The sequence below is a fragment of the Botryllus schlosseri genome, chromosome 4, assembly GCF_051294905.1.
Source record: "Botryllus schlosseri isolate E-star chromosome 4, Bs_hap1, whole genome shotgun sequence".
NCBI lineage: Eukaryota > Metazoa > Chordata > Ascidiacea > Stolidobranchia > Styelidae > Botryllus > Botryllus schlosseri.
The window spans coordinates 8128382-8149301 of record NC_137239.1 but is presented as its reverse complement, the minus strand read 5'-3'; the positions used below and the strand labels follow the sequence as shown (position 1 = coordinate 8149301).

The 20920-nt window shown below is 42.6% G+C and overlaps 2 long non-coding RNA genes across 3 annotated transcripts in view; both read right to left on the bottom strand.

Annotated features, from left to right (window-relative positions):
- Positions 1-20920, bottom strand: part of LOC145438118 (uncharacterized) — a 465561-nt gene that overhangs the window by 6850 nt on the left and 437791 nt on the right. The gene's annotated exons all lie outside the window — the stretch shown is intronic.
- LOC145438120 (uncharacterized) overlaps positions 15336-20920 on the bottom strand; it is a 338406-nt gene continuing 332821 nt past the window's right edge. The window contains exons 2-3 of one of the 2 annotated variants that reach the window (XR_013914831.1): positions 15785-15898; positions 15336-15526 (exon numbers count right to left, since the gene is read on the bottom strand). This is a non-coding gene — a long non-coding RNA (uncharacterized LOC145438120). Of the gene's footprint in view, positions 15527-15784; positions 19537-20920 lie in introns of those variants that run through there. The other variant, XR_013914830.1, reaches the window with a different exon arrangement.

Here is a 20920-nt window from a genome sequence, read left to right as displayed (position 1 = left end):
AAAAATTCTAAGGCATGAAAGAACGTACGAACGAATATCGACGCTAACAAGAAAACGATCAGTCAATGTTCAACTTGGTAGTGACTTTCCGCTTTAGTAAGTTTACCAAAGCCACGAGGTCGTGCAAATAGGACAGGCGTCAATTTCTATATTCTACACATGACCGAGTGATCGCTATTACGAAGTTTGGAATTGGCACTACAAACAGTGAGATAGACAGATGCTAACAGAGGTCTTGGAGGGTCAAGAACCACGACTGAGCAGATTGGGACTATCCGACTATATTGATCAGTCCGGGGCGTCTCTAATCTGTATTGTCTGACCACAGAGCCGTAATATAGACAACGTGGTAATACTGTATACTTCAGGGGTAGGCAAAAGTATATCCGTTCGACAGTAGATCGACGCAAATCGCACGCAAAATTAATATACGATCGACACGAACATGGTATACCATTTTACACACAGCGGATTGATTACGCAGGTGGTGATCAGGTTTTGATCGATTTTTAATGAGGTCGGGCACAGGATAAAGTGGTTTGAGATGTAAATTGAATTTGCTTCACTGAAATACACAAAACAATACCACGTTTTTAGGTATGTTGTGGACTTGGGTTGAGTAATGGTGTAAAAAGACGCTACTGATTCGAGTACTCGGTACTAGTGCTATATATCCAAGTCGTTGTAACTTACTCCTCAACCGTTTCAGGTGAAATTACTTACTCTTTGCACGTTTGACTTTAAAAGCAGAAAGTAATTTTGTAATGAGTTTACCTCACTTTTACAAAGTTATAAATCAGACCTACACCAAAATCCTACATTTGAATAACAGGATTATGCGAAAACAGCAAGATAGACCCTACCCGCTTCTCCTAGGTCCCTATTTCGCGTTATTCACGGTCTTTTTTGGGTATTTTAAGCTAAAACGGAAGATAAATTCACAAAAATGAGTACATTTATGCGAGGATATTTTCCTGGAGAAGGACGTACGCCAACCCCATTAGTATGAGGATCGATGGGGACATCAAATATACCGCATTGCCGTCAACCTTTACAGCCAGACTGTTTAGAGTCAAGTGTACCTGTTTGATGCTGGTGTGATCAGACTAGATGACCTTCACGGTCTTATCGATCAATCCTATCTAATACCGAATACTGTGCAAGCATATTTTCTGCACCACCATCACTGCCGTGTGTTATGTATTTTGGTTATATGAAAATAAAGACTCTCTCTCTCTCTCTTTATCTCTTACTGAGTATACGAGTTTCCTCAGACAGCTGATAGGACTGACTTCGATCGCGTCACACTCGAGTGATCACAGCTGTTTTGAGTACATCACACCGATATTACAAGCATTCGTACGACAAGTGATGAGAGCTCGTAAGTGTGATCATGGTTTCCGTAGTAAAAACAGAGTGATTTTGTCGAATAACCCACCGTCAGACGGGTGTATCACTAACAAATACCCCTACCCTTTTAGACCTAGTGTAAAAGACCATAGCTCCCGATCATCATGTTACAGTACTAACAAACCCTACCGAAAGAGATGGTACGTACGCACGATTAGCTTTTTTCATAAAAATATGAAATCCACATAAATACATACCGCTGGAGTCGTTGAGGGGTGTAAAGTTGGTATCGTTGTGGGGTAAGATTTTATTCATCCTCAAATGACTACGTTCTTGTTGGGTTAAACCTGATTGCGCTAACAACACATGCACAGCCCGCAGGTCGCTACAAAGTTTCGCTGCACGCAGAACTATTGTGCCTTGTATGGAGGTGATCACGATTCGGTCTTTCCGAATACCTACTCAAAAGTGGTGAGGAGACTTGGCGTATATCCATGATCACTCCGATACTTTTGTTCGAGGCAAACGCTGGGGATCGGATGGACGAACCCCGTTTTTGTTTGTGGTATGTGTGGAAAAATACAGTACAATTACTAGGGTTATATCACACCTCAAATTGTGTCTAAACTTGCCTCATGGGTCAATCGAGGCGACTCACACAGATATTCCTAGTTTATCCTTGAGGGCTGTATTACCGGTTAGCTGTATTTTTATGGATGATTAACAACCGTTAGCTGTCGCTATTGTACCATTTACATATGTGTTATACAAGGAGGCGGGCAACTCCTTCAGTCGGCGGGCCGGATATAAGAAAATTAGGTACTTGGCGGGCCGAATTGCCCGAATCGATACATTACTCACCCGTTGATCCCCATATATGAGGAATAAATCGTATTTAATCAATGTATTTTAACGTCCGCAATGTCACTACAAAGCCATATCTCGCCGATAATAACGAAGACAATGTGGATTTGAGAACAGCCTCGTTATACAAGCACCGCCGTTTCTATGCTTGTCTCTAATCAATGAACACACCGTGCAACCCATAAATAAGATTTACAAATTACCGGATCGCTTCGAAACTGTATTTTGACTCGATAGTTTTATGGGGGCCTACTCTTTATAATTAGGATGGAAAGCGATTTCACGACATTTCTTTTAAAGCTACTTCTACTTGAGTACTTCAAAGCTATATTCTGCTTTAGTCGAGTAGCGGACGATGACGATTTCACACGCATTCCAAAGTACATCTTGTGAGAATGATGTACCACCACCCCGGCTATTCTCGGTACGACATTGGATCATTTGGCTGTACTAAGGTGGGTATACCCCGACATGGTCGATTGCGCTCGATCTTTTTTCATGTAACGGGAGTTTGGGGCGATTTTACTATTCACATGGTTACACAGGCCCCCGTATCCACGTAATAGCCTGCACAATACCATCATAGCGTCATTTTTCCGATTTGGCTACATACCCGACTTTCGTAATCTAGGCCCACATTTTGCGTTACTCGTGGTGTTTTTTCGGATATGTTAAGCTAACAAGGAGGACAAATTGATAGAAAGCGAGTACATTTGGGCGAAGGGGTGACATATCTGGGAAAAGGAGGACATATGCTCCCTTGAATGAGGCCGTATGGTAACCATATTAGAAAGGAGGGTCGATGGGGACATTAAATGGATCGTATTGTGTTGGTGTCAACCAGAAAACGCGAGTTTTGTCAAACAGGGGGATTGATGACTGACATCGATTGTGCCATGCTCGATTGACCACAGCTGATTTGCGTACATCGCACCACATCGAAATTACAAGTATTCGAACGACAAGTCATGAGAGTTGTTGACGGGTAAAGTTGTTATCGTTGTGTGATTTTGCCAATATGCTCCTTGTGGTGGCAAATCTAATTGCACTATTAACACCTGTACAGACAAACAGAAGTCCGCCAATGAGTCGATACAAAGTCTCGCTGTACGCAAATTAATGTACAACGACACTCCCCTTACAGCAGAACTGTTTTGTCTGGACGGGGGTGGTCACGATTCGTTTCCGGACCCGGCGCAGATTCCATCAGTTTTGGTTAAACCCGGACTGGATGCGGCCAAGTGTCTTTGAGAGTCGGATTTATGCTACATTTTACCAGCCTAATACATGGAAATACCAGGACTTCACGTGCGAGTCGGATTTTTTTGGACTTTGCTTTTGCAAACCTATAGTCGCAGTGGATTCCGATTTCGAAATCTCCCACTCATCTTTACACCTCACCGAAAGCAGGCTATAGATCGCATCACGTATGATCTGTCACAATTCATTCCCATTATTGCACCACCGAGCGCGTTTCAGCCAAATAAGGTCAGTCCACCCCGATGAAGCGCGCTACCCCGATTCGTCACTCGAATCTGACATCGTACTCGCAGTTACCGAGTTCAAACGGGAAATACGAGGCTTGAAAGGGATGACACAGCGATTCTCTGACGGTAACACCCCGCCGAACTAATATACCCTTAGCATGACATTGTAAATATGTTTGTAGGTGTTGACATAACAAGTGTTGAGGATATGTTACGGCACAGCTGATTGTCTACAGCGAAATGAGTCGCCCTCGAATGACAAGTGCGCTGTGAATTCGTGATCCATATCTATCGTACAGACGGGCAAAGCATCAGTACGACAACAGATCGATTCAAGTTGTACATCATGTACAGCATACAAAATTAATATCCCTCGGTAAATTGCATATCATTTATAGGCACTGGTATGATTACGCTTGACCAGACGTGAAGCAGTAAAAACACCCCATCATAAATACATTGTTTGGATGGGACTGTCTGTCCTTATGAAGACGCTAGAACGCGGTATAGGTATGGAACAGCCACATTTGTTGCTTGCACCGAATACTAGGTGCGTAATACCGGGGGTTAACACGTTGGTGTGAGTAAAATTGAGAATCATCTATTTATTTAATTACTTATTATATTTATAATGTTACGTTATTTAAGCTAATCTATGTCGGGTCGCCTAATACAAATTTCTACTACGACATTCATTCTGATTCTCGGTATGACTCGGAATGACACACATATTTATAATAATAACAGATACATTGTTTGGTTGGGACTGTCTGTCCTATATGAAGACGCTAGAACGCGGTAAAGTGTGGAACAGCAGTTGTTGCTTACACCAATCACTAGGTACGTACTACCGCAAGTTAACACGTCGATGCGAGCAAAATTGAGAATCAGCTATTTCTTTAATTACTTATTATATTCTTAATGTTACTTTATTTAAGTTAATCTATTTCGGGGGCGCCCAATACCTATCTCTAATACACGACATTCTTTCTGGTTCTCGGTGACGGTAACACTTCGCCGATTCAATCTGTCCGTAGTATGATGCTGCAAATATGCTCGGCGGTGTTGGCGTAACATGTGTTGAGGATATGTTACGGTACACGCGAACACAGCTGATTGTCTATAGCGAAATGAGTCGCTCTCGAACGACAAGTGCGTGGTGAGCTCGCGATCGATCGTACATACCGGTAAAGCATTAGTTCGACAACTGATCGATTCAAGTTGTACATCATGTACACTGTACAGCATACAAAAATAATATGCCGCGGTAAATTGTATATCATTTACAGACACCGGCATGATTACGCTTGACCAGACGTGAAGCAGTAAAAAGAACCCATCATAAATACATTGTTCGGTTGGGACTGTCTGTCCTAAGACGCTAGAAAGCGGTAAAGGTGTGGAACAGCAGTTGTTGCTTGCACCAATTACTAGGTACGTAATATCGGAAATTAACACGTTGATGCGAGTCAAACTGAGAATGAGCTATTTCTTTAATTACTTATTATATTATAAATGTTACTTTATTTAAGTTAATCTATATCGGGGGCGCCTAATACCTATTTCTAATACACGACATTCTGGTTCTCGATATGACTCAAAATGACACACATATTTATAACCAGATCAGATCATTTCTCCTTACTATTTAAGTCGACAACAAAGCAAGAGCAAGTGCGACAGTATGGAAAAGACTAGAAACGTCACTATGCACAGCCGAACGTATAGACACCTAAATCACGCACCAGGATCCCACCGATCAGGAGAAAACTTTATTGACGTCACGACCGGCAATTATTCCTATGCCCCACCGTACACGAAATCGAGTCAATCGCGAAACGACAAGTCAACCAGGGTGGTTTGACAGGCAATTATTCCCAAAGCCCCGTCACGAAATTGGACCACAAAACGATAGGTCAGGGCGATTTGTCGGCAGGCAACTATTACCAAGCCCAGGTCTCGTGTCCAGAGGTCAAGCGAGGTAAAATCAGGAGTGGAGAAGTACAAGTAGAATGACTCAAGTCTCATGTCTGAGTACAAAGGTCAATCCAGATTCTTTGTTCGTTTTCTCTCTATCGTTAATTATTCCCCCTTTTTTGATTGCCGCACACAGGGTCATAAAAGTATTGCTGCAAAATTGAGAATGAGCAAATTCTTTATTTACTTATTATATTGATAATCTTTGTTTGTTTATTATAAATCGCGAATGGGCGTCGATCGCCCAAACTATATACTACTAACGCTCTCAGCAAGAAGAGACAACGCTTGTCAGCTTCTTCTATAGACTCACTGGCCACAGTAAGCTCTCAGCTAAAATCGGAATGATTGCTTACACCTCCTTAACATGCTGAATGTAGCCTATATATGTTCGTAATTTTTCGTTGCTTGTGTTGATCATGCGATCATTCTGAGAAATAGGCTAGGCCTATGCTGTGACTGGTAATGATTGTGCAGATTTCGTTCTATCCTCCAATTGCAACTGTTATTACATTAACAATTTTTAATATTGTAGATATTGTGCCTGGGTTACTACGTTATCCTGTACGTAAAGCAACCTCCAGTTTCGCAGTCTTGTTTATACATTACACACTTCGTAGAATCCTAGCTACTACCAGGGTAGGGAAGACCGGGGACAAATGTAACACGGGGCAAATGTAACAATCGACTTCACCGCTAGTAGGATCAAGAAATAGCCTTCATAATTTGAGTGCACATGTCGTAGTTATGTCTTCTAATATACCTGAAGTTACGTTGAGCTACGACGCGAAACCCCGGAATAATTTCAAAAAAAACAAATTTTGGACCCTTGAGTAAATATTTTCTGATCTGTAATAATTTGTTCTGAAGAATAAAACCTCAAGTGGTTACTATGCGATATATGTAGCTGAAACAATGTTACCATAGTCTACCGTGATGATAGGGAAACTAGGATTTGCGTCGCCAGGAATGCACCATCATGACACTTTAATCATTGGCGAGCGTGCCAGGGGCAATCGTAACAGTCTGTTACTTTTGCCCCGTTACAATATCTTTTCAATGCTGAATGTCTGTGTTCATAGATTGGTATAACCAGTCTAGTCTAGTCAGTCGCCTAGTGCAGACGTGTATCTCTCGCTCCGCTAGCTGATTGCTTGTAATGATTACGTACAGCTCGGACGTGTTGCGCAGTATAGGCAGTAAGCAGAGTAGACCAAGTCGCAAAGTACGACGAAGACTCTACTACCTCAAGTTACTGCGTACTCGCCGAGGGGTACAATATCAACAAAAAGACTGGGATCTGCCGGGCGGCGCCGGGGACCCGAAGCCTCAACCAAGATCCCTGAGGATTAGCCTAAAAGCAACAGTTAAACTTGGAACTCTGAACACAAGAACTCTGAACTCTGCGTGGCGCCAGGAAGAAGCTGCCGCACTTGTGACTGACCTCAAGCTTGATGTGTTGGCAATCCAAGAACATCGCCAGCACTTCACCGAACCATTCCGCGAAAAAGACCTAGGCGCAGGCATTATCATGGTCCAGTCACCTGCCAACCAAGGCGGAGTTGGAGGCGTCGGTATAATCATGTCCCGGCGTTTTCACGATGAGGCAAAGATTTGCGTTATAAACAGCCGGATTATTACAGCTAGCATTCAACTCCGTCGCCGCAAACTGCATCTCGTGTGCGCGTATGGACCTACATCTCCGAACACCACTGCCTTCCCAGCTGATACGCTCGCCTTCTACGATCAACTAGAAGGTATTATCTCCACCTACCCGCAGCGCGACATAACCATGCTGCTCGGGGACATGAATGCCACGTTGGCCGAGCGCTCACAGCGAGTTCGCTTCCCAGTTGGCAACGAAAATAGCAACTCTGAACATTTCACCATCTACTCGACCGCTGCGACCTCATTCCTCTCAACGCCATCTTCTCTATGAAGCCGAAACGCAGGACAACATTTGACGGTATGCGCCAACGCAAGACACGGCTGGATTATATCTGCTGCAAAGCTCCCGCACGGCGCCACTTCACGAACTGCCGAACGGTGCGCATGCTAACGATGAGGAGTGACCGTCGAATGGTGTTGGCCACGCTTCGTGAAAGCCTCCCGTTCGTCCCGAAGCGTACACCGAACGAGCCCCTACCAAATTGGCTTGATCTCAAGGACGCAAACAAGATGAAAGACTTTACCATGCACACAGTCGACGCCCTCGAGATCCAAAATACTATACCGACCGCCTTTGCGCCACTTGTGGCAGCAGTCAAGAACGCAGCCCGTGAAACGCTCGGTGAGGCACAAAGCAAGTCACGGCCAAAATTAGCCTGGGAGTCCGACCCAGCGGTGCTCACTGCACGCCAGAACCTCAAGACTCTCAGACGTGCCGCGTACACCTCTGGAACACTGGACGCACATAGCGATGCTAACGAGGCCGCTCTGCACTTGACTAACGTTTACAACGCTGCTCGCAAGGAGCGAGTCGAAGCTATTGCTCTTTCCGTGGAAAACGAGTTGGAAGCAGGCCTGTCAAGAGCAGCCTGGAAAGTCATCGGTGAACTAGTTGGCTCCAAGAGGACCCGCGTGAAGGCCTGTACGCAAGACCTCGCATCACACTTCGAGACCCTCTTATCTACACCTTCACCGGACATCGATGTGCTCGTTGCACCGCCTTCATTAGCAGCAATTCCTCTCGCGATCAATACAAACCTGATCACGCTAGCTGAGCTCAGGATAGCCATGCGTGATGTACCAAAATTCAAGGCCACCGGTACGGACGGCATCCCAACGGCTGCATACACCTCGGGCGTTGCACCTTTTCTCCTCGCCGTCATGAACGGTGTCCTCGAAGGCGGCCCGGTGCCGCCCGAGTGGCTCGAGAGCGAAATCGTGCCTATCTACAAGAAAGGCGCTGCGAGTGACCCAGCGAATTACAGAGGCATCTCCCTCATGCAGACCGCGGCCAAGCTGTTCGACCGAGTACTGCTCCTTCGCATACGTGAGCAAGTATCTACCAAGCTCCTGAATGTCCAGAATGGATTTCGACCATCCCGCGGTACAACAGAGCATATCCTGGCACTGCGCAGTGCGCACAATCATTGACACCTGCCGCTCACACAAAAAGAATGTTGTGGCTGTCTTTGTTGACTTTGCGAAAGCCTTCGACTCAGTCTCGCGCCCAGCCATGGCGAAGATCCTCAGATTCTATGAAATTCCTGAGGTGATAAGGTACGCCATTATGGCCCTCTACATTGACACACGAGCGCGAGTCCGAACAGACGACGGTCCAAGCGGAGATTTTACCACTTCGGCTGGCGTGCTTCAAGGTGACACCTTGGCACCATTCTTGTTCGTGATAATGCTTGACTTCGTGCTACGAACGGCCTTCCCGGACAACTCGGACCAGACAAGGGGTGATTACTTCATTAATGTAATCGATTGCGATTACGATTACTTCCGAATGACGCGATTACGATTACAATTACTGCAAAATCAGGAAGTAGTCGATTACGATTACGATTACATTGGAAAAGTAATCACGATTACTCACGATTACATTTATTTTGCATTTTAGAAGTTATATTGGGAGACAATATATGGATTGCGCTGAAAAGGCCTAATGAGATAACAAACTTCCTTTTTGTTTTCCTTTTTGTTTTTGTTATTATTACGTCATACAGACAAAATAGTTCTTACATTTCGAATTTGATTCACCCCATCACTAACGTTCGCTACTGATGAGAGTTAGTCGAAAAGCTTTTAGCGAATAAATTAACAATATGAAGTTATTGTTTCGCGTTAAACTTCCTTTAAGAAAGATGCGTGATTTGCTTGTTACGTCATAATGTACCCATGGCCCATTTTTGTACAGGACGATTTATCGCACCAAACGATTTGCATTCTTTCCAGGTCCATGACTGCCGCACCCCAAATTTACCAATAGGGTGGGGAGCGAGCTCGAATGGGACTCAAGAGTATTTCGTAAACCAACATAAATTATATAGTATTCTCGAGAGATTTAATTAACTTGAAAATTCTCTCTAGATAATCTTGATTTTGGAATGCATAAGTCTCCCCCTCAACAAAAAAGCTTACATAATTTATTTTAGGCTTGTATTTAAAACAAATCGTTGCTTAAACACATTGTTTAAAACATGTTTTAAACAGTGTTTTAAACGAAGGCTTTTTTTAAAACTAAATTGTGTTTTTTTTAAGTTGTAAAATTATGCCATAATTGTGTAAATGCTTTCCACAATCACCACCCGATTTAGCCGACGTATACATCGATATGTAATAGTTGGAACCCCTCAAAATAGTCGGTTGAACAGTTATATACAGATATTTCGTCCAAGGAGCTATATTTACCTTATATTTTCAATTGTCAATGTCAATCCACATCCGTGACGTCATGGCTTAAAAAACATGTCTTAAACAAGGGCCTTGTTGTAAACATGCTCGCTTTAATTTTATTTTTGTTTTAAATGCAACCCTAATTTACAGCAATAGGCATTTAGGTTCCAGTCAATACCGTGCCACGACACATCAAAAGACATATGCAATTTTGACCAACACGGAAAGACCTTGGCCGAAACTTGGGGTATGTGTCCACTGTCCGTTGTCAATAGCCGCGCAGGGTGGGCAATGGGCATGACTAATGGTCCGGTCCTTCCAATCCGAGCTCACAATGCAAATGCCACCCGGACACCCACAGAGCATTAAAGACATGACAATTTGTGTGTGCGTCTCACGAAAGTTTTTCTTTTAGTCTGCTACGTTAGGGATACAACAATATCTTTTGATTGTATAACAGATCGGAAGTCACGAATTAACAACATACATTGAAGTTATTATAACAAGATAACAGACGTTATAATTATGAATTACGTGCCACCAGCTCTACAGGTGAATCTGACCATCGTGGGCAGAGAGAGAGGATTAAAAATTCATATTAATGTAATGCGATTACCAATATTATTGACGATATTCAGTCTTCAACTTGAAATTATCACCCTATGGGGCCAAAGACCAACGTTTGGACTGGGGACGAATAGCTGTTTTCGTCTTGATTCTAGCTATAACCCACGTCAACATGATATATAAGGCTATGGCGGCAGGTCCCAATGTTGAGTAAAGAATTTTGAAATAACGATTGGCGCATGTTTCAAGTAGAGCAGAACATAAAATTCTGCCTTCAACCTAATACAGATAATGTACTGCCAGTTGCCGATACGACAAACGGCAAAAACGGCTCGCGCGCGGTTATGATATATATCAGCAGCTGTTGATTTTTATTGCTTCGTTGTGGAGACCGTAATGTTTTATTTGACGAGTACAAAATTTCAAATCTCTGTCCAGTGCAGGCCTACGTATGTAGGCTACTACATAGGCCTACTGCTCGCCAAGCAGCAACGGCCAAACTATGTTTGCATAACCAAACATCAATACACAAGGTACTAGGTAGAGTGGTGATTAAGTATCCTGCTGCTCGGTACTGGCGTGTGGAACGTGTTGATAATCTGATATACAGCACTGCGGGTGTTCTTACAATCAAACGAATGTACGTGACGTAGACCAGAGGTCTCAAACTCAAATGTGCTCGCGGGCCAATTTCCTAATTTGTGATGACCCGCGGGCCGCAGCATCAATAAATAGGGGTATTCAATCTATAATATCCAACTAGGCCTTATTTAACGGCACCTTGCAGACAGGCATTCCACAACCATCGAAAAAATGCAATTTACTATTACCGTATACTATTCACGCTTGGCATGAACAAATCATATTTTCAAATATTTGAATAAAATAGTTTTTGTGCCGGGCATAATTTGTTAGAAATAATGAGTTTAGACATCATGCGAGAGGACGCATGATGATATCGTAAAAGCTGTCGAGTTGTAATTATGGTTGGATTATCCGGATAACGGTTAACCGGTAATGTGACGTGATAGCAATCTTCCACTGCATGGTAGATTTTAGTAAGCGATGTGATAGTGAAGTTTGTTTAGATTTCAGGTTTTTGTATTAGTTTTAGAGTGAAATTTAAGTTCCTAAATCTAAAAAAAGATATATGACACTAGAAATATTGTCGAATACTCGAAATTGAAAAATGCCTTCGCGGGCCGCACAAAATGTTCTCGAGGGCCGCATGCGGCCCGCGTGCCGCGTGTTTGAGACCTCTGACGTAGACGAATATCTATTTACTGTGGATAATTCTTACGCAATGACTAGCAAAGCTAATAGGCTACTTCTGACGTAATAATGAGCAATGGCATTTAAAAATCAGTCGTTTAAACCTGGTATAATACAACTTCCTTGTTCACGAATGTTCAGTTTATGTCATAGTCCTTGTACAAATAAAAAGTAATCGTTCTTTCACAAAGAAATCGATTAGATATGAGAAGTAGTCGATTACGATTACGATTACTTCGGAATTTTTTCGAATGTAATCGATTGCGATTACGATTACTTGGAAATGCTGTAATCGTCGTAATCGATTACGATTACTAATCGCGATTGCCCCATGTCTGACTCGGACTTCTTTGAATGGCGGCCACGGCAAGGAACGCGTACGCGTACGACTCGCGAGGCTATCCACGTAGGTATTCTTGCCTACGCGGACGACCTCGCCTTGCTTGCCCCGAATACCGCGTCGGCACAGCGCCTCATCAACCAACTAGAGGCCACCGCCGCTCTTATTGGGCTCCAGATCAATGCCAAGAAGACTGAGGTTCTGGCCATACCAGCTCTGCCGGAGAACGCGACACCAATTCAACTGGGAGAAGTCAGGCTCAAGAATGTCAAGAGTTTTATATACCTCGGTATTGACGTCGCGGACTCTGGAAAAGCACTGACGGCGAGGCGAGCAAAGGCCTGGGGCGCGGCAAGACGGCTACATTGCCTCTTCCACTCAAGTGCCTCACCTCAACTCAAGACCCGCATTTTCCGTGCCACTGTCGAGCAGGTTCTTCTTTACGGAATAGAAGCACTCACGCTGACAGAAAAGCTGGCTAAGACACTCAACGCCAACTACGATGCACTCCTCCGCTACGCACTCGGCATCCACCACCCGGAGCACATATCCACCAATGCTCTGCGCAAACTCACAAAAACAGTCCCATGCCGTTTGCTGGCTGCTGAACGACGCTTACGCTTAATCGGTCATCTAGTGCGGCATCAAGACGATCAACCAGCCGCCGCCATCATCAACCACATTCCGACAGAGCCATGCCGCAGAGGTGGCTGGAATAGAACCACATGGCGCTCAACAATAGAGACCGAGCTAGCTCAACGCGGGCTATCGCTCGAAGACGCCCACGACCGCCCACGCTGGAGGCGCTTGATAAGGGCCCAAAACTGATATCTTGATGTTCCTTTGTTTCCTGTTTTCTTTTGCCCTTTTATTTAATTGAAAGCCGATATATATATATATATAACCATTTATCTACTGCAGAGGAATCCTGCAACAGCCAGAAGTTCAATACCAGAACAGACACTACCTGGTCAATGGTCATACCAATTCTAACATGACCCTCTGTTGGAACGGCCATACAGAAGTTGTGATGTGAATCTTAGGGTCCGGTTATTTCCGTGATTCCATTACCCTATCTCATGTCGATCAAGTTTTTGTGTGTCGACCTTCATTGGTCACTTGAGAACTTGCCCATGACGAAATCCTCATCAATTACTTTGAGCATGGCCCACATAGATTTTGTCATTTGGCGTGAACAATTTATGTACATTTTGTACGGAACAGAAGAATACCATTATAGCTTTGATACCGCACAATTTTGTGTCCTCTTTTTGCTACACTATCATAGGCCCATTCAACAAATATATTCTAGCCAGTTCGGTTTTGCACCTTCGCAGAGGACCTAATGCCCAACCAATTATGTACGCTGAACTACAGCAACTTGGCAGAAGAGGGCGAATATGGGTAGGGAGGGAGATGATGGAATGAATGTGGTTCTTGTACACTTTGAGCTCATGCAGAAGGCACGAAGGGTCATAATTTTTTCAGATGCCATAAATACGATGGGGCGTAGCCTGGAAGCGTTCAAACTTCTCTATTTTAGTTTAATTCAATAGTATAATTTGTGCTCCCGTTATTGTTGTTCATTTCGTTTGTTTTTAGGCACAAACAACACCGTTACATTTGCCCTGCATGGGCGTTACAATTGCCCCGGGGTACAGGGCGATTATAACATTTGAGCGACGATTTTCGCGACCCAAAATTTCCATGATTGATCATTGATTGAGTTCCATTTTAGTTTTTATATCAACTATCTAGTTGTTGGCTTCTAAACATGAAAGTTCGGATATGAAATATCCACGAGAAAAACAGGTAATGTTCGAAAATACAAAAAGTGTTACAATTGTCCCCGGTCTCCCCTACTTGCAGTTATTTTTAGGAATCCTCCCGTTGTCGATTTGAAATATTATGTGGTAGTAGATAACCCTAGTGAGGCAATTGTCAAGTTTGATTTGTTTATTTAACCGAGATATTTGTTTTTCCAGTTAGGTCTTATGCAAAATAGCACTAAAGTAATAGCAGAATTTTTTCGGATCGTAATTTTGCTGCTCAACTGTCGGACTCCGAAATCCTATTCGAGCGTCGGATCAGGACGGAGTCGGCTCCTCGAAATCTGGAATCCGCCCATCTCTGGTCAGAGAGCATGTTCATGTTTTGTTGTTGTTGTGAGTAAAGATTCAGTGTAGATGTACTTGTCTGGCGTTCTCAGTATCGCAATAAGAGTTACGTAGTTAGTTAACTACTCAGTAGGATACGAGTTCCTACATACTATTATTTACAATTATACCTGCCGCTGCGCAATAGTCGTGGATCGTACATCACTTCGTTCGCAACAAAGGATTGACCAACATATGTTCAAGCAGATTACAAAACCAGACGGCAATGCTATTTCAGACAGCCCATCGCAGACAAGCAACCCATTCTTGCGAGACTATGACCAGACCATGGCATGCAACTCTGCAATAGGTCGGCACCTTCTTACTCATTCAGAGTGTGCAAAATCGTATATAACGATAACAGATTTTCAATTCTTGCTCGAGGACTATAGTAAAACTAGAGCAACCGATTCCTTGTCGACAAAAGGACCGGCTCTATTCTTACCGTGTTTCATGACTGTTGCGTTTCTGGCCGTATTTGTATATTATAGTCATTTCGTATTGAGCTAATTCCATTATTGCCGCTATCGTTTTGTGAATTATCTCGTTGTTTTTTATACAATTCTTAGGTCATCTTCTTCATCGTTACATTTCGAGTTGCAATCTCCGTATTTACTGATGGCCGCTCCCGGTGAGTGTCAATTAAACAGCTTAGAGTGAATAAATTGCGAATATGAATGTATTTTTTGCAATATTCAAATTCTGTACCACGAGGAACTTATTTCATATTAAATCCCAGATGATGTATCGCGCGAAATGAGAATAAAGATTTCAAATCATTTCAAAACATCTTCCCGTCAGCATTACGTAATATTTAGTTTCATTTTAACCCCTCTTAGCTCATGAGAGCTTATCTGGCTAAACCATAAGAAGCCCATTCAGAGGGTCATCCAGAATTTCTAATCATCAGTTTTCGCCTGCCGCACACATTTTCTCCGCGGCTTCATGGTTGCAGACCTTTCTACATACAAATCGTCATGGCGTTGTGGTGTATTCGTCAAATAATTTTCCAATCCAATGTTCCTCGTGATATACGTATCGTCGGAATGATCACAATAATACAACATACACAAATGATATTTTAGACGAATTTGAAGTAGTGACATCCAAGTTTGTAGGGCTCGATTCTTCATCACTGTCTCCGGCCTCTTAATCCCGCAATCTTCCTGTTGAAACACATCCCCATTTAGTTTTTAATGGAACAATTATGCGCAAAACACGAATATAATACAAAGAGAACATACCTAGAACATACCAGATGTATAGGCCTACTACTTTGAATAAGTGAGAATGTGTTAACAATTTTAATAGCTGAATATTCTCCGACTTTGCATTTGTCACATTCTATCTGAGCAATCGAAGTCTGAGTTACTGCAATGTATACCTGGCTGATCATTTTGACGGGACTGATGTGTTTTACTCACCAGGAGGAGCGTTTTCCATTAGCTCTTTTTGGTTGAATGCATAGACAGGCCCGGCCGCGATAGTCAATACCAATACACAGCAGATAATGCTCATTATGATATTCATTTTTATTCCTGTGTAAAAAAAGAGAATCAAAGTTTGATAATGTCAGTATAATTTTGTTGCATGGTATCAATTGTGGTTTGACATTGAGGTGAATTAGTCAGAACCTTATCGTTATCATATTTGCATTAAAATGCTTGATGCTTTTTCATCACTAAAATACAGGGCTGTAACAAAGTCACAAGGTTCCGAGTCACAAGTCAATCTCACTTTTACAGTTTTGACTCGGGTCATGTCGAATCATTTTCAATTCACCACCGTGTCAAGTCCGAGTCCAAGTCAGTGAGCAGGTGGCCGCGTCTGAGTCAGGGTATTATGACTCGTGTACAACTCCAAGTCATTGTGTTGACTGGTCAGTTTCCAGTTAAAGTCTTGGTAATTATGGCCGAATAATCATAGTGGGAGGATTGGGAATCAATCGACCAGGAGGAATTTCTCAATGCTTTGAAGGAATGGATGAGTGAAGTGGAATCAGTTGTGGCGTATGTGGCATATTCCCCACCGTGTGGGAACTCAAGAAGCATGGGAAAGTGCATAAACTCCCGTCACCAACTGAGCACATTGACATCGACAGAGTAATTGACATTTTGAAGATTGCTTACCACAATCGTCATTCTATTTTCAAGTTTGGGCCACGGCTTGAGGAATTGGATTTAAATCTTGTAGTTCCACTTGTCAGGCGCTTGAATGCTGTGTTCTGTGATATTGTTGGTACTGATGGCATATCTAGGCCTACTTGTGATATCAAACCATTATGCCTGCTATACCCCAAATTTTGCTGTTCAAATTCGTAGCTGATTGAACCAAATCTGGAATATGTTTGTGCCTCTCTGTCACTGGCAACTCTTTTATTGGAAAACAGATCTTCCGTTCTTTTTATATGAATAAACATATCAATTGGAATCGTTTGGTGCATTGGTTTCTTGATTTGAGTGAGAGATACCACGCATACTTTGATGAATATGCTACATCTTTTGGGCAATAAATTTATCTTACGCAGAGCTCCCATTTTGAGTTGCTTTCTGGTTTTCAGCTGAATGATATCAGACTCCTCAAAATGATTCTCGCAGATCTCGGCTATATTGTAAATTGCTCCAGCTGTTAATTCGGTTGAAGTTGAGACAGCTGCTAGCTTACGTCTCTAGCGACGTATTGATACGCGGATTATTCACATAGCCACATCCAGGGATAGCGCAGTTGTTGACCATAATTGCAGGGGGTGTTCTATTATTTTCATCTGCGTAGGACGCGAAATGTACAACGGGATATAAGGCAATGCGATGTAGACTAGTGAACAGAAAGGAAGATGTCAAAACAAATAAGTAAAATCTTCCAATGTAACATCCACCTCGGCCTAATGCCCGATGAAAGAGTGTACGATATTGATCTTTCGGAAGTGATGATTTTTTCTTTGCTCTTTTTCATTCGCTTTCCGTGGCTAGGCTATCCGTTTTTTCATCGTTTGCGTATGCACAGAAAATAGTTTGGGTAGTTCTGTACCGGTATCATCGGCTGTCAACGGCCACTCAATTATTAGCACATAAAGCCTTATCAATTATAGCTTTGTCTACGAGTTTACGGGATTCGAACATATAGTCCGCCGCGGAGAAATTATCGCTGAATAAGGCATTGCGGTGAAATTGACACTGGAGAATATAATATAAAAGAAAATATTTGAATGCAAACCGAGAATGTTAGTAAACTGTTTTATGATATCGTCATCTCATCACCTATCTCAGTATGGAACACAGTTAACGTTAGCACAGATACACCGGCTTTTGCGTGAAATCCGCAATGCGTTGTAGGCTAAAGTGTCAGATCAGCGCACATCTTTACCATACTCGACCTTGAGAACGAAATTACTGCCATAATCATTGAGTGTCAACCTTGAGACTTGGCACATCGTTCGATACTAAAATCAAGACATGCCGTGCAAAAGCTTACGACGGATCTAGGTAAGGAGCATGGTTAAAATCAATAGAGATCAATACTGGCTTTGCGTAAAATCTGTTAGCGATAACTGACGAGTCAGCTCTCACGCGACTTAGGAACGAAATTACCACTAACATAGTTCATTGACAACTTAAAACTTGGTACAGCGTTCGATACTAACATTAAGACTTACCGTGCCAAATGTCATGACCGATCTCGGTATGGAACATCGTCAAAATCAATGGATACCAAAACCGGCTTTTGAGTAAAATCTGTTTGCGATACATGACGGATCAGCACACACTCATCTTCGAAAACGGAATTACTATAGTAACTTTGTATATTTTATGTGTGTCGTCATAATTAGTGATATATATTGTTGTTGAACATAGTTATTCGAATACTCGCAATATTTCTGACGATATCCCCTGACGAGGGTCAGCCGAAAAGCTTCGGCAATAAATATGAATATTTTATTCAAATATATATGGCTGGGTCAGAACCCAACTATTGGAATTTGAAGATATATGCTGGTGATGCATTGAATCACCAGTCTATCAACCCTTAAAATAAAAAAAAACTGCTTATGATTCAAGTCTATCACCATTCGGTGCAAATCTACCACCCGAAGTGATGACACACGAATGAATCTCCATTCCATGCACCCTATCAAAACTCTGCGTATAAGTAAATGACTATAGGCCATGATATCTTAGCTTTGTTAAAGCTCATGGCCACTAGCAAAGAGGATCGGTCGTCTCCGACAAAAAGAGACTGTGCATCACGTTACTGATCGCATTGAGCCCAGTAAAGGCGTGGTATTTTTATTTTCAGCTACCGATAAATACTTCGAAAAGTAACCGAGGTAGCCTATTTCATCAAGAGTACCTCTTTCGGTTGCATCTATACTTCAGAAAGCCATCATTAAAATGATATTAAAGTACCACACAACTGATGAAATCGAATTCTTCTGAACAAAATATTGCATTTCTAGAATTCCCGGCTCTAGACCAGGGGTTCTCAAACTGGGACGCCAGAGAATATTCGTGGGCAGTGGGCACGCTTGCGAATTCTGTTTTCTTGCACTGTGACAACTTTCTCCAACAGTGAGTTGCCCGGTCGTGTGACAAGTGATAAAAAAAATTCGCTTACAAAATGCAACTTTTATTATGACTTAAACCAGTGGTCGCCGACATGTGGGTGGCAACACAGTAAGACACCAAAATCTTTGCTGAAGCGTATATAATGGTAACATAGTTCTTTGCCGTTTCTCGTATAACGACAGCTGGCAGTATCTGAATGGAGTTGAAGGTAGAATTTTATGTTCACTTTATCTTATTTTCATATGACTCTACTTCAAACGGGCACCAATCGACATTTCACAATTCTTAACTCAACATTTGGACCTGCCGCCATAGGCCCTTCGTTTATACCAGTGATTCCCAACCTTTTTCGACTCATCGCCCCCTTTTCAAGCTCAACACGCCGATCATCGCCCATCAGATTTTCTGAACCGAAAAATCGGTATACAATCTGTAATCATCGGCGGGTTGACTAAAAAAAAAGTTCATTTTCGCGACTTGACTCCTATATATCCGTTTTAACGCGTCATCGCCCCTATCGCCCCCTTCGCTATTTTCGCCCCCCGTCGCCCCCTTTGTCCATTTTCGCCCCCTTCGTCATTTTCGCCCCCCTAAGCCGCCAAATCGCCCACGTTGGGAACCACTGGTTTATACACCATGTTAGTGAGGGGTGTATCTAGAATCAGAAGCAAATCATCCATTCCTCCCCCACTCCAAACGTTGGTTTTGTAACCCCATAGGGTGGTCAATTTTCAAGTTCAAGACTGAATTTCGTCAATTATAAAACTAATTGCATTACAATATTATTCATTTTCAATCTTATCTCAGTCCCCGATGGCCAGATTTACCCGTAGAGCCGGGTGACGTAGTTCATAACTATAACACCTGCTATGTTGTTATAATTAATTTATTGTATGTTGTTAATTCGTGACCTCCGGTCTGTTATAAAATCAAAAGATATTGTATTCGCTCAAACGTAGCAGACTAAAAGAAAAAACTTTCGTGAGACGCACAGACAAATTTCCATGCCTTTATTCCTATGTGGATGTTCGCAGTTGGCATTTTCATTGTGGGCTCGGATTGGAAGGACAGGACTATAGTCACGACCACACAGCGCGGCTATTGACAATGGACAAATACCCTAAATTTCGGCCAAGGTCTTTCTTTAGCAGCACACTCCGTGGAGTCGCATATTGGCCGAAACTGCATATGTCGTTTGGTGTATTGTGGCATGGTAATGACCGGCACCCATCATGCGTATTCCCATAAATTATGCATGTTTTTTCTTAGAGGGCGACAGAGCTATGTACTTAAAAATTATGCTATCTTGAGACATTTAAATAGCGAAGCTCGAAGAAAGTTTTCAAGAAAATTAAATCTCTCAAAAATACTCTATAATTTATGTTGGTTTATAAAGTACTTTTGATTCCCCTTACAGCTCGCTCTCCACCCTATTGGGGAGTTTTGGGTGCGGCAGTTACGGACCTGGCAAGAATACAAACCGTTGGGTGCGATAAATCGTCCCCTATAAAGTTGAGAAATGGGTACATCATGACGCAACAAGCAAATGACGTGTCATTTATTAGGAAAGGTGTGATCTCATTAGATCTTCAAATCGTAATGCTTATGCCTATATCTTTTAAGATTGGTTCTGAGAAGCAAAATAAATGTAATCGTGAGTAATCGTGATTACTTTTCCAATGTAATCGTCATCGACTACTTCCTGATTTCGCTGTAATCGTAATCGTAATCGTAATCGCGTGATTCCGAAGTAATCGTAATCGCAATCGATTACATTCATGAAGTAATCACCCCATGTCTGCTGCTAAGTGGTTCAGCTTATGACGCCTAGCCGCCCAAGGCGCGAAAATTTTCTATAATTCATAATTCAATCGGTCAATATGATCGCAAATTGCATATTGCTATCAATTTTTATCCTCTCTTAGCTCACGTAATCAGATTTACCGACAGAGCTGAGTGAGGTGTGTTGGAAAATGTGGGCCCGTAAATAATAATTAA